Consider the following 13,418-nt stretch of genomic DNA (forward strand, 5'->3'; position numbering starts at 1 on the left):
GCAAGGAGTGGGGACCATTGCTGGACACAGGCAAGCTGCGTATGGGCAGGGGCAGAAGCCGCATTGTAGGAGAAGACCAGGGCCAGTGCAACCATTTAGGTGACGTAGGCGGTCGCCTAGGGCGCTAGGATTTGGGGGGTGCCATTTTCTTTGGCAGCGACAGCTGGCATTTAGGCGGAGGGAGCTGGGGCAGGGGAGTGCAGGGAAGGCCACCTGCACCAAGTGGGGGGGGAGGCCCTCAGGGGAACTCCCCACCCCAGCTCACCCTGCCCCGCCTCCTCCCCGAGCACACCGTGACTGCTTCACTTCTCCCACCTCCCAGGCTTGTGGTGCCTAAGCTGATTGGCAGGAGAAGTGAAGCGGCCAAGGTGTGCTCAGGGAGGAGGCGGACCAGGAGTGAGCTGCTTCACTTCTCCCACCTCCCAGGCTTGCGGAGCCAATACAGCCATGAAACAATCAGTCCCCATGGACCCTGTGCTTACTCACCATTTCTGGGGCTCCCATGGGTTATGTGCACTTGCTTTGGGACAGGCAAAGTATGTTTTTTTTTATTGCTCTCCTTAAGTGCAGGGGAATCATTGCTCTGTCTGGTGTGTACAATGCTGCCTCTGTGAAGTGTTGCATTTTGCCTGTATAGTTGCAACCTTGAGATCTCAGCCGTCATTCTTATCACCGGCCGACAGACTGAGAAGACTCAGGAAGAGGCCACATAAAGGCAAAGAAGACATGCTGCATGAAGTCATGCAGCAGTCTGTAAATGAGAGGATCTGCCAGGAAAAAGCGACACACCAGTGGCAAAGCATGGAATGGCTCAGTAGCATAATGGAGCGCCAAGAAGACTCTATCCAGGCGCTCGTCGCCATGCAGGTGGAACACTACCGTGCTTGCCCCCACTGCAGCCTTTGTGCCAAAACTCTTCCCCTTGTGCCCCCATGCCCCCTCCAACCCACTTTCCCCAACATCCGGGTTCTTACTGCCCCCAGCTGCCTCCTACACCCGTAGCTTCACCACCCACGAAAACTGCGATCCTTATCCACTGCACTTAACCCCCCCTCAACATGCCTTGTAGCCATCTTGAAGTGCAGCACTCAGTGCACAGCACTCCAGACAGGATTTGAGAGTATGAAATCACGACATACTCAAGCCTATGAGTGAACCGGTCCCCACCCCACCCTCTTGCCCTTTTGGTATTTCTGTGTTACTTTGGTTTTTTTCAATAAATGCATTTTCAATAAATGGAGTTTTTTACTTGGAAAACTTACTTTATTAGTGCATAAAGCAAAATATATCTTAGCCCAGGAAAGCAACAAGCACTGCAAGTCAGTAGTCCAAACACAGCCACTGCACTTAACTCCCGTGCAGAGCACCAGACTTTACAGGTGGCTTTCAGCCTCATATTGCTCCCTCAAGGCATCCCTAATGCTTGCAGCCCCACGCTGAGCCCCTCTAATAGCCCTGCTCTCTGGCGGTGCAAATTCAACCTCCAGGTGTTGAACCGCTGAGGCTCATGACTGAGTGAAGCTTTCACCCTTCCCTTCACAAATATTATGGAGGGTACAGCACACGGATATAACTGCAGGGATGCTGTCTTCGGCCAAGTCCAGCTTCCCATAAAGAGACCACCAGCAGCCCTTCAAATGGCCAAAAGCACACTCCACAGTCATTCGGCACTGACTCAGCCTGTAGTTGAACCATTCCTGGCTGCTGTCCAGGCTCCCTGCGTAGGGTTTCATGAGCCATGGGATTAAAGGGTAAGCAGGGTCTCCAAGGATCACAATGAGCATTTTGACTTCCCCTACAGTGATCCTCTGGTCTGGGAAAAAAGTCCCGACTTGCAGCTTCTTGAACAGGCCTGTGTTCCAAAAGATACATGCATCATGAACCCTTCCAGGCCAGTCTGCGTTAATGTCAATTAAATGACCATGGTGATCCACAAGCACCTGGAGAACCATGGAGAAATACCCCTTTTGCTTAACGTACTCAGAGGCTAGGTGGGCTGGTGCCAGAATAGAAATATACGTCCCATCTATCGCCCCTCTGCAGTTAGGCAAACCCATTTGTTCAAAGCCAGCCACAATGTCATGCACGTTACCCGGAGTCATGGTTCTTCTGAGCAGGATGCAAGTAATGGCCCTGAAAACTTGCATCAACACAATTCCAACCATCAACTTTCCCCCTCCAAGCTGGTTAGCGACCGATCAGTAACTGTCTGGAGTTGCCAGCTTCCAGATTGAAATAGCCACGTGCTTCTCCACTGGCAGGGCAGCTCTCAATCTCATTTCCTTGCACAGCAGTGTGGGGTCGAGCTCAGCACACAGTCCCATGAAAGTGGCTTTTCTCATCCAAAGGTTCTGCAGCCACTGCTCATCATCCCAGACTTGCACGATGATGTGATTCCCACCACTCAGTGCTTGTTTCCCGAGCCCAAAAGGGGGTTCCACAGTGGAGAGCACGTCCGTGAATGAGACAAGCAATTTTGTGTTGTACGCATTACGTGACTCAATATCATCGTCGGACTCCTCACTGTCACTTTGGATCTTAAGCAGTAACTCACATGTTCTGCAGCAGTTCGGGCTCCATTCCCACAGACTGAAAGGGAAGACAACCATTGAAAGATGGTGCCAAATGTGGATGGAAACACAGGAATTACTGGGGTGTGAAGCGATGCATCGTGGGGCTTTAGGACAGGATCCAGAATGCCCAGCACCCCACACCCCCTTCCCACAAGCCACAGCACCAGAATGGGAAGAGGTGCTCTGTGGGATAGCTGCCCATAATGCACCGCTCCAAATGCCACTTCAAGTGCCGCGAATGTGGAGTGCTTTCCCTGGTGCACTCTCCAAAGGCTGGTTTAACCCAAAGCGCTCTACATCTGCAAGTGTAGCCATGGCCCAAGTGTTCTGATTCATAGAACCAAACTCTGCATCAGTTCCATTGGGACTCCATCTCCTGACCATGTTGGGGGCTCTGCCTGTCTCCAGCACTCAGGATCCTGAGCTACCACCATCATCTGGCAACCCCAACCAATTCAAGCTTCAGGGAGCTGTGAGATCCTCTCCTTTTTCTCTCTCTCTCTCTTTTCCTTTCTACCTTAGGTATTAACCTTTAATAATATATGTTATGTTGGTTTAGCCCTTCTTGTGTAGTTATCACTATTATTCAATAAATAACTTTCATGGTTAAGCTGGTTGCTTCTCTCTTTCTCTGAACTTCACTCTTTTGTGTTTTTAGCTTCCCCCATTTACAGCAACGCTTCTTTTACCTAAGCTAAAGATCCCTGAAGTGCCCAGAATAATGTGGGGTTTGCTCATCAAGTAGGTTACTGCCAGTACAAGGTGGGATAGGGACGTGCTGAATCTGTGACACACAAGAATGGCAGCTTGGAAGTGCTGCTTGACCCAGTCCATTGAGCCCTGGGGCATATAAGGGGGTCAGCTTGAAAGAGCGTGTGTGTGGGTGTGTGTCTGGGGCTGGAGAAACCCAGCCCTAGGGAACCTAGGTCCTGCAGAACAGCCCCACTGGGAGGACATAAGGGAGAAGTAGAGCTCCATACGAAAACACCTATGACAAAAGCAAAACATTGATAAAATTACAGACACCTCCACCCCCCAAAGAGTAACCTGAATAAATGAACATATCCCAAAGTAATGGGAAAATCTGGTAAAAAATTGGTGGAGAAACGCGGGCAACACATGACCCTAATCACATGGTAACTGGTGCGTAGTTGCTGTGGAGTAGGGGAACTGAGGCACAGACCTGAGTAAGATTTCTCTCTTTTCCTTTTTCAGACCAAGCTCCTTTAGCAGGGTCTCTCTCTCATACACTATTTGGTAATCTTCTGTTAAGAATCATGCTTAGAATACCTGTGGAACTGTGACATAAGGAAAGAGATATGGCTGAAAAAGATCTTTTTGCTGCTCGCTTGAGACAGGGGAAAACCAACAGGTTAGAGAGATGGGTAATGAAGAAGGGGAAATGCCCTTGGGAAAGGGGGTGTTTTAAGGGTGAGAATATCCAGACTGAAACTAGTCTGAGCTTTGAACAATATTGCACAACCTTTAAGCCACGTGGTAGAGCAAAGGATGCAGCTGCTGCATTGGCATTATTTTATGCATGTCTGGACATGGTTGAAATGGTAAAGAGAGGGCAGGAACTAGAGCTTGAGAAAAAGCAGTTACAACAGCATTTGAATAAATGTGACAGACAGGTGTGACCTGATAGCAGAAAAGCTCAGAATGGTGACTGTACTTAGGGATATACAAGAGGAGAGAGACAAGGCAAGCAGGAATGCAGAACAGTATACGGAAGAGTTAACACACACAAAAGTACTGTTAGCAGAAGCAAGAGCTGCAACTCGCTTCTTGGCAGAAGAGAACAGGGAAGCAAAGGCAGCAGCAGACCATCAGGAGTGTGAGGCAAAGATGAGTAAATTGCGTGCCCAATGTAGTGCCCATAAGGGGGTTGTAGCAGCTGTAAGGTTAAGAGAGGATTGTGATTTGGAGCACCCTGGTAAAATAAAGATACCCCCTGATGCTGTCCCCAAAAAAACATTTAACCCTGATTGGCCACACAGGCTTAATGTTACCCCTGTTTCCACAAGGGAGGTTAAACACAGTTGGAGGAGCCAATCATCATAGAATATCAGGGTTGGAAGGGACCTCAGGAGGTCATCTAGTTCAACCACCTGGTCAAAGCAGGACCAATTCCCAACTAAATCACCTCAGCCAGGGCTTTGTCAAGCCTGACCTTAAAAACCTCTAAGGAAAGAGATTCCACCACCTCTCTAGGTAACCCATTCCAGTGCTTCACCACCCTCCTAGTGAGAGAGTTTTTCCTGATATCCAATCTAAACCTCCCCCACTGCAACTTGAGACCATTGCTCCTTGTTCTGTCATCTGGTACCACTGAGAACACACCCAATTTCCACCACGTAAGTATTGGTACAGAACACAGGGAAACTAAGGTACACACAGTATTAGTATAGGACAGTAAGACTCACATGCAACATAACAAGATGAATAAAACCCCACTTCGTCACATCTCTCCCCCCCTTTGAGATCAAACTGACCAGGGCCACTTTAGCCAGTGGCCTGGGGAAGTTCTGGCCCCCGTCTCCAGGACAAAGCATCGGCTATAACGTTGGCACTCCCCTTAACACGGACCACCTCCATCTCATAATCCTGAAGCTGGAGACTCCGCCTCAGGAGTTTGGCATTGGCCCCTTTCATCTGGTGCATCCACGTCAGGAGCAAATGGTCAGTGTACATGGTGTGGAAACAGGCTTAAACAATTTAAATATAAGCCTCTCAGGTGTAAGAAACAGAGCAACTGTCATGCTAAGTCAACCTAATATTGCGGGACCTGTAGAAGCAGGGCTCACATCAGAAGTGGGTGGGAAGACAACAGAGTACAGTCAGCGTGACCCAGCCTTGAGACAGCAATGTTTTGAGAACAGACCTGAGAAAATACAGGAATGGGCAGGACATAACATAAACTGCAGATGTATTTAATTAATGCATGCCACTAAAATGTATAAATGCTTGTGTGAGATTGCTTGTACTTTGAAGACATTGAGGCAGAGATGCTCTCTGTCAGCTTTGTTCTTCCCTTGCAATTGCATGTCCTGAATAAAGCTGTCTCTGATTTTGTTGCCTCCAACCTGATAGTGGAGTTCGTTTCTTCCACAATGGTGAAATGCCACCCAGATAGATATGGCTGCAGCTTTGTAAGGGACCACCAGACATTTCTTTTTTATGGCTGCTGTGACAAAGTTCCTCCTCTACCTTGGTGGATCCTGCTCTTATTGGCAGATTTGCTCACCTCAGTTATCTTCCTCACAGTCTGGGTCAATTCCTCCTGTGTCTGATCAGGAGTTGGGAGGTTTGAGGGGAACCCAGGCCCACTCTCTACTCCGGGTTCCAGCCCAGGGCCCTGTGGATTGCAGCTGTCTATAGTACCTCCTGTAACAACTGCATGACAGCTACAACTCCCTGGGCTACTTCCCCATGGCCTCCTCCAAACACCTTCTTTATCCTCACCACGGGATCTTCCTCCTGGTGTCTGATAACGCTTGTACTCCTCAGTCCTCCAGCAGCTCAAGCTCACTCTCACTCTCACTCTCACTCTCACTCTCACTCTCACTCTCACTCTCACTCTCACTCTCACTCTCCTCCTTGTGCCTGTTGCTCCCATCTCCTCTCACACACACTTCTCCTCTGGCTCCCCACTGCCTGACTGGAGTGAGCTCCTTTTTAAACCCAGGTGCCCTGATTAGCTTGTCTTGATTGGCTGCAGGTGTTCTAATCAGTCTGTCTGCCGTAATTGGTTCTAGCAGGTTCCTGATTACTCTAGTGCAGCCCCTGCTCTGGTCCCTCAGGGCACAGAAGCCTGCTTCTCCTGGGGCTAGTACTGGTTCACCCTTTGACTGCTCTGCTGTAGAGGAAGGAGGGAGAGGGCTGCTGCTGCTGTTCCTGCTGGGTACTGGGCCCTCGCTGCTGCTGTTTCTGCTGCTGTTCCTGCTCCTGCTGCTCCCCTGGCTGGGCTAGACACCACCACCCACCCCTCTCTCTGCTGTCTGTTTGCTGGCTGGCTGGTGGTTCCCACTCCCCCCTCTGTTCCTCCACCTACAGCCCCTGGGGGGCGGGCTGCTGGCCTGCTTCCCAGAGAGGAGGAGACTGAGGGACCCCAGCTCTTGTTGCTGAGGACACCATCCTCTGAGCGGGGTCCCTCCTGCCTGGACACCAGACCACCACCACCTGGAGCTGCTGGGGCAGTTGCTCGGGAGCTGTTGGTGCCCAGAGGAGGAGAGGAAGGAGACGAGGACCGCTTGCTGCTAGGGAACCACATAAAGACCACTGTGGAGGGGGCTTTTCTGGACTGAGTCTTTTTCGAACTGTGCTCTTGTGGTGGGGGTTTGGACTGTGTCTGCTGGGGCATGGGGGTGTGGCGTGTAGCCTGCCCCCAGTCCATCCGTGTCCCCCTTCGCCCCCACCACCATCGTTGCCCCCTCCACCACCCCGCTGGCTGTTTTCCTTCTGCTTTGGACTCCTGCCTCTGGGTCTGAGCTGCTCGCCTGGCTCACCACGCCCACATCCACCATTTGGGCCTGCAGCAGCAGCAGCCAACCATTGACTTTTTGGCACAAGTGCCTGTGGGTGCACCACCTCCTCCCTCCTACTGGACTGACCCCCTCCCCTTTGCCACATTTGTCCACTCCACCTATTTCCCTCTGCTGCCTGATAGTTCTGCCCTGGCCCTGTAGCTGTCCCCGTGGTCCCTCTACCCCAATCCCAGCTCGCCCTTTCCCCCCACCCTGTGCTCCTCCAGCCCTGATCGGTCCCCCCCCATGCGCCCACACCCCCTCTCAGGCGCTTGTGCCCTTCCCCATTTGGTTTCCCCTTGTTCACTGCACTCCCCCCTGTGCCGTTGCCCCCCTGCTCCCCTAGTGCAACTGGAGGAGCCGGAACCCCCCTCTGCGTTGGTGCCCTGAAACAATCCCACCCTTAGGTCCTTGGTTGCTCCCTACGCCCCTTTAGCCTTCCCCTTCTGGCGCCCTCCTCCCCTGCCTGCAGCCTAGCGGGGAGGGGTGGCCGCCTCCTCTCCTTCCCCTCCCCTCGCTGTTTGTCCCTCTCCCCGCTCTCGTTATGGCGGGGGACGCGGCGGGGGAGACCCCTCGCGATGCTCCCACTGCCCCTCCTCCACCTGCCCCCGTGTCCACTGCCCAAGCCTCTATCTCGACCGCCGCTGCCGATCCACCTACCACCGCCCCTCCTGGGGCACCAGTGGCGGCGAGTACTGGGGAGACCTCCGTTGCTGCCACGTCTCTTGCCCCTTCTGATTCGGGGGGAGCCCCCCCAGCCGGTGAGAAGGGTCGGAGTGGGAAGAAGGGTAAGGGCCCCGCTAAAAAGGTCAGGCCCTCCATGGCGGAGACTGCCCCCGCTGCCGCAGCCCCGCAACCGGCTGCGGCATCCCTCCCCGCTGTTCCCTCCACCAGCTCTGCAGGTGTCCCTCCCCCGGCCCCCAGGGCGTACGCCCAGGTGGCGGCGGCCCCCCCGCCTGCTGCTGCTCCTCCGACCGCTGCTTCCGCCAACATCTACAGCGGCCGGGGCCCCTTTCCCACTTTGACCAGGAAGCACGGCGTCCGTTGCCTCCTGGTGCCCGCCTCGCCCCACGTGGAGACCTACGTGCAGGCGTTGGCGAGGGTGGTGGGGCCCACGGCCATCGTGGCTGCCTCCAAAATGTACAGGAAGGTGGTCTTCTTCCTGGCATCGGAGGCCGCCACCCAGGAAGCGGTAGAGACGGGCCTGGCGGTGGGGGGCGTGTTCGTCCCCCTGGAGCCATTGGAAGACCTGGGGGTCCGCTTAATCTTGACCTCCGTCCCTCCCTTCCTGCCCAATGCCGCCCTGCTGCCCGCCCTTTCTGCCCTGGGATGCCCCATCTCCGTCATCAGCCCTCTCCCCTTGGGCTGCAAGGACCCCGCCCTCCGTCATGTTCTCTCGTTCCGCCAGCAAGTGCAGCTTCAACTGCCGCCGGCGGCACGTGGCGGAGAGGCGCTCGAGGGGTCCTTTCTGGTCCCTTACCAGGGAGCCCACTACCGGGTGCATTACTCAACGGGGGAGGCCCGGTGCTACCTCTGCCGGGCGATGGGGCACGTCCGGAGGGACTGTCCCTTGGCCCAGCACGGAGGAGCGTCCGGGACCCTCGAGCCCCGGCAAGGCGCCGGCCCTGTCATCGCCAGTCCCCCTGGCTGCCCGGCCCCCGAAGCTGCCCCTCCTCCTCCTTCTCGGTCCACCTCTGTGGAGGAGGGTGTGGCGGGGCTACCGGCGGACGTGGGAGAGGGCTCGTCCCAGGGGGAATCCTCCCCGGTTTCTGCTGTCCCACCACTGCCTCCCCGAGTCCCTGAGCCATTGCCCTTGCCCCCCGAGCCGACCCCTGTTAGCCGGTCCCCTGATGATGCCATGGAGGGCTGGTCCTTAGTGCAGGGGAAGCGGGGCAAGCAGAAGGCTCGAGTTTGCTTACGTCCTTTGGATTCGGAAGCCCCCCGGAAGAGCAGGAAGGGGGGCACCGATGACGAGTCTTCCGCCTTGCCCCCTGATGACTCCCGTTTTGTGGTGCCGGCTGGGGATGCCGTGGCAGCACCGGAAGGTGACACCGCCCCTCCTCCGGGGTCCCTTCCCGTGGAAGCCCCCGGGGGAGCTTCTCTCGCCCCCTTCCCACTCGACGCCTCTGCGAGCGCCGCAGTGGGTATCACTTCTGGTGCTGGCGGGGAGGGCCCTGGGGTGGTGGACGGTGATCTCCCTCCTATCTACGCGGAGATTGAGGCCCTGGGTTTGACCCCAGTCACGCAGGGGGAGGATGACCCTCTGCCGGCGGGCCTCAATCTGGGCGACCTCACTACATCCCACCTGTCCCCGGGTTCCCTTCCCCTTCCCGCTGTTTCTGCTCCCACCTCTGAGAGTCTCCTGGAATGTTCTATCGACCTGGCTGCGGGTGGCACTCTGTTGACGGCCGCCGAGCCCCTTGGGCCGACGGCCAGTGCCCCGCTGCCGAGACCCGCTTCCCAGGGGGTGTCCCTCTTGGGTGTGGAGGACCCGCCCTCCTTCCTCAGCGGGGACCCCATTGACCACCATCTCTCTCTGGATGCCGAGGCTGCCGCACGTGCCACAGTGGCTGAGCCCGGCATCGTTAGGGGTCCCCTGCCCACTTCGCAGATCCTTGAGCCTGGCCAGGAGGAGCCACCTTCCGGCGTCTCAACTATGGAGGCTCCGGATCCTGCCTCTCCCTCCTTCCCGGATTCTCTCCCTGATCCCCGTCCTACTCCTGTTGGCTCTGTCCTTGTCCTCCCCACCTCCTGTGATGCCAGTGCCGCCCCTGGGACTACCTCCCAGGGACCAGCTTCATTAGTTTCTTCCTCTCCTGACCCCCCAGGGGCTGCTGTTCTCCTTCCACCGCCCCTTCTTGAATCTGGGAGCGGGGCGGGTCGTGTGGCGTCGGCCCATCTGCTGCCACGTTGGGGGTCTGCCCCCTGCCAACCCCCTCGGTGGGCCACGGGGCTGTGACGGGGGTCCCACTGGGGGATGGTCATTGATCAGTGGCCCCACCCCCCCATGCGCTGAGGGAGGAGCTGCGGGAGTTCCTTGAGGACGTCCGTGGCTCCCGGAACAAGGTCCATCTTGCGCTCCAGTGGTGGGGGGATTTCCATCAGGTCCTCCGGGCCGCGAGGGCCCTCATGGGGGAGGGTAAGAGGACCGGGAAGCAGGCCGCTGCGGCCTACCGGCGGGTCCGTGTCTTCCGTGACTCTTTACTCACCTTCGGGGTTGGTCACGGATTGCTGCGCGGCCTGCCGGAGGCCGTGGGCGTGTCTGCCGGCAAGGATCCCCCCCAGCCCTCCTCATGGCGCCGATCGTCCTTGCCACCTTAAACACCCGGGGCTGTAGGATGGGTCTCCGCAGGAGCCAGGTGCTCTCCTTCCTCCGGGAGGGGGGGTACTCTGTGGTTTTCCTGCAGGAGACCCATATGGATCCGGCCGCTGAAGCTAGCTGGCGGCTGGAATGGGTGACGGGGCCTACTTTAGCCACTTCTCGGTCTGCGCGGCTGGAGTGGCGACCCTGTTCTCCCCCGACCTACGGCCCGAGGTGCTGGGGGTCGTCAAGGCTGTGCCGGGTCGCCTGCTGCACCTCCGGGTCCGCATGGAGGGGCTTGTGGTTAATCTCGTCAACGTTTACGCCCCGACATCGGGCCTGGAGAGGCTACGTTTTTATCGGCAGGCGTCCGCCTTCCTCGGCTACCTGGATCCTTGTGAGTGCCTGGTCCTGGGAGGGGATTTTAACACCACCCTCGAGGAACGGGACCGCTCGGGGACCAAGCAGTGCCCGGCAGCTGCGGACGTCCTCCGGGAGATTGTCGACCGCGACTCCCTGGTGGACGTCTGGCGCGAGCACCACCCTGACGATGTCTCGACGTTCACCTTCGTCCGGGTGGAGGCCCATCAGTCGCGCCACTCCCGGCTGGACCGTATTTACCTGTCACATTTCCACCTTTCATGGGCCCACTCCTCCAGCGTTCGGCCAGCCCCCTTTTCGGATCACCACCTTGCCACCGTGACGGCCTCTCTCTGCGCGGAGAGGCCGGGGCCGGCCTATTGGCACTTTAATAATAGTTTGCTGGAGGATGCGGGCTTCGTGGCGTCCTTCCAGGAGTTCTGGCTGGCCTGGCGAGGGCAGAGGCATGCGTTTTCCTCGGCGCGGCGGTGGTGGGATCTGGGGAAGGTGCGCGCCTGGCTCTTCTGCCGTGACTACACTCGGGGTGCCAGCCGACGGAGGGATGCGGCGATAGGGCAGTTGGAGCGGGAAGTCTTGGAGCTGGAGAGGCGTCTGGCCGCCTGCCCCGAGGATACATCATTCTGCGGAGCGTGCCGGGAGAAGCGGGAGGAGCTCCGGACCCTCAAAGACCATCGGGCCCGGGGTGCTTTTGTTTGATCCCGCATCCACCTCCTTTGGGAGATGGATCGCGGCTCCTGCTTCTTCTACGCCCTGGAGAAAAGGAGGGGGGCCAAGAAGCACGTCACCTGCCTCCTGGTGGAGGATGGCACCCCCCTCACGGATCCGGCAGAGATGTGCCAGAGGGCCAGGGCCTTCTACGCCACTCTTTTCTCCCCGGATTCGACCGATCCTAACGCTTGCAGAGTGCTCTGGGACGGGCTCCCGACGGTCAGCACGGGCGACCGGGACCGGCTAGAGCTGCCTCTCGCTCTGGCCGAGTTCTCGGAGGCCCTCCGTCGCATGCCCACCAATAAATCTCCGGGCTTGGACGGGCTGACCGTGGAGTTCTACCGCGTGTTCTGGGACGTCCTCGGCCCAGACCTGGTCACCGTCTGGGCCAAGGCTTTGCAGAGCGGGGTCCTCCCTCTCTCGTGCAGGCGAGCCGTGCTGGCCTTATTGCCAAAGAGGGGGGACCTCCGCGACTTACGGAATTGGCGTCCCGTCTCGCTCCTCAGCACAGACTACAAAATTGTTGCGAAGGCCATCTCGATGCGGCTAGGGTCCGTGCTGGCGGACGTGGTCCATCCAGACAAGACCTACACCGTCCCAGGCCGCACCATCTTTGATAACTTGTATCTGGTCCGGGACCTTCTGGAATTGGGGTGTAGGGATGGTCTGTCGTTCGCCCTCTTGTCCCTGGATCAGGAGAAGGCGTTCAACCGGATGGATCACGGGTATCTCCTGGGCACTCTGCGAGTGTTCCGCTTCGGACCCCTGTTTGTGGGTTTTCTCCAGGTGCTGTACGCTTCTGCGGAGTGTCTGGTCAGGCTCAACTGGACCCTGACCGAGCCGGTCAGCTTCGGGCGGGGAGTACGGCAGGGGTGCCCCCTCTCGGGCCAGCTGTACGCTCTGGTGATCGAGCCCTTCCTCTGTCTCCTCCGCAAGAGGTTGACGGGGTTGGTGCTTCGGGAGCTGGGGCTGCGGCTGGTCCTGTCGGCATACGCTGACGATGTGCTCCTCGTGGTCCAGGACCCGGGCTACTTGGCGCAGGTGGAGGCTTGCCAGGCTGTATTCTCGGCGGCCTCCTCCGCCCGGGTTAACTGGGTCAAGAGCTCTGGCCTGGTCGTTGGAGTCGGGTGGGAGGTGAGCTCCCTCCCACCAGCGCTTCAGGCCATCCGGTGGAGCGCGGGTCCGCTGCTCTATCTCGGCGTTTACCTTTCTGCCACGCATCCGTCTCCGCCGGAGAACTGGCAGGATTTGCAGGGCAGGGTGACGGAGCGGCTCCGGAAATGGACAGGACTACTCCGGTGCCTCTCCCTTCGGGGGAGGGCACTGGTGCTTAATCAACTGGTCCTGTCCCTGCTCTGGTACCGGCTCAACGCCCTGGTCCCGGCCCCGGGTTTCCTGGCCAACCTCCGGACAGCGATTCTGGAGTTCTTTTGGCCAGGGATGCACTGGGTCTCTGCAGGGGTCCTCCACCTGCCCCTGGAGGAGGGGGGGCAGGGCCTGAAGTGCTTACACGCTCAGGTCCATGTCTTCCGCCTCCAGGCCCTGCAGAGGCTCCTGTTTGGTGCGGGTAGTCCGGCGTGGAGCGTATTGGGGCACGCCTTCCTCCGCCGCTTCCGAGGGCTCCGATACGACCGGCAGCTCTTTTACCTCCATCCGAGAGGTCTTCCACGAGACCTCTCCGGGCTGCCGGTCTTCTACCAAGACCTCCTCCGGACCTGGAAGCTCTTTTCAACGACCAGGTCCGTGGCGGCCACCGTGGGGGTTGACCTCCTCACGGAGCCCCTGCTACCCAATCCCCAGCTTCGTGTGCAGGTGGCGGAGTCCCCCACGGTGTTCCAGAGGCTGGTCTCGGCGGGAGTCACCAGGGTCGGAGACCTCCTGGACTACGACCGGGGAGACTGGCTGGATCCCCTGATGCTCGCTCAGCGC

The sequence above is a fragment of the Gopherus flavomarginatus genome, chromosome 6 (assembly GCF_025201925.1).
Source record: "Gopherus flavomarginatus isolate rGopFla2 chromosome 6, rGopFla2.mat.asm, whole genome shotgun sequence".
Classification (NCBI taxonomy): domain Eukaryota; kingdom Metazoa; phylum Chordata; order Testudines; family Testudinidae; genus Gopherus; species Gopherus flavomarginatus.